The following is a 1,637-nucleotide window of genomic DNA, read 5'->3' on the forward strand; positions in this document are numbered from 1 at the left end:
GAGGTGATGATAAAGAATAAAAAGTCATTGCAACATGATGGTTCACAAGATGTCCAACAAAACGTATATTTTAAGTTTATAATAGTTAATTATTATTATTATTATTTTAATTATGAGAGAGCAGGATCCAGGAAATTAAGCTGGCGTACGGCATTTGAATAAGAAAAGTCAAGGGCTGCATTTAATTCTAAATACAATTCCATACATGTAAAAAAGAAGATGATTTTTTTTAGCAGACAAATAATACTATAAGACTAGAATATTATGATAGTATTTTTTTTGTCCACTATGTTAACTGAATGTGTATTATTATTATTTTTTTAATATTTAACACGTGTCCATGAATATAATCATGAATATACAAATACAAAATAAATAATTAACTATGATGATTTTTATGAGCATATATCAAATATTGAAAAATATAATCATAATATATTTTGAATTAAAGTGATAAGCAAAAATATTTCATAAGATTATGACGTGCATTCTTAATACTTATCTTTTTCCTTTTTTTGGCAATTAAAAAAAATTGTTCTGAACTGGCAACTATCAACCATGTTACCATGCCAAATTGAATCATTAGTTTAATCCAACATGTTCTCTCTCTCTCTCTCTCTCTCTCTCTCTCTCTCTCTCTCAATATGCTGCTCTTTGGTAATTAAAACTCAGAAGCTTGGCAGATTTTCACAGAATAATATAAAATATTCAGTCCCTTCTTTATTTGTTCCAAGTAACCATTATTATATTATGGTAATATACATGAACGTGGTACCCTAAAATCCTATGTTAGAAATGCTTTGGAAAAATATATAGCACTTAAGTGTAAGGCTTAAAAGTAAAAGTTCAACTCTTGAAGATTTTGGGTTAGTCAATCGTATTAAGTCTCAAACGTGATAGAACTGGTTCTCTATAATATATTGTGTGATTGTCTAATTTAACAGTTCAGTATTATAAGGGGAATACTTGCAACTTTTTCTCTAACATTCTTTTTTGGACTTTTTTTCTTTCTCTCGTGATATGTATCATTTTTGTTACACTTAAACCAATGTTGTTAATACATAAGACAATCTAGCTTTTGTTTTCAAGTTTACCCTTATGCCTTAAATATATTGACACTTGACATGGTTAAGTCCAAATTTTTTTTTTTATAATCTTATCTCTCTCCCTGATCTTCTCCCTCGCCCCCTCACCGACCTTCTTCTCAATCCTCACCCACTGTAACCCCCAATCCACACACCCCAAAACAGAGAGAGAGAGTCAAAACCTGTACAAATGTTTAGTTTTTACTAAGGACAAATATGAAAATATAATTAATATATTTTTTGTAATTAATGACATTGTTTTGACTGAGAAACAAATGACACGTGTCATCAAAAGAAGTAAGATTTTTTAAAAAAAAAAAAAGACCAAAAAGAAGGCTGCTGGCATCCCCTGTTTTGTAATTGCTAATTTCATCAAACATGAGACATGAACTCGGCTCATTATACAATACATTTGAGGACTCTCTGAGTCTAGTATTCCTTTCATAATTCTTATCCAAAAGTAAAGAAATGGGCCTCCAAGATAATTTCTGCATAGAAACAGATGATACAAAAGAAGAAAACTTCCCTTATAAAACGAACAACTTTGATACG

This window comes from Prunus dulcis, chromosome 3 (genome assembly GCF_902201215.1).
Source record: "Prunus dulcis chromosome 3, ALMONDv2, whole genome shotgun sequence".
In the NCBI taxonomy this organism is placed as follows: Eukaryota; Viridiplantae; Streptophyta; class Magnoliopsida; order Rosales; family Rosaceae; genus Prunus; species Prunus dulcis.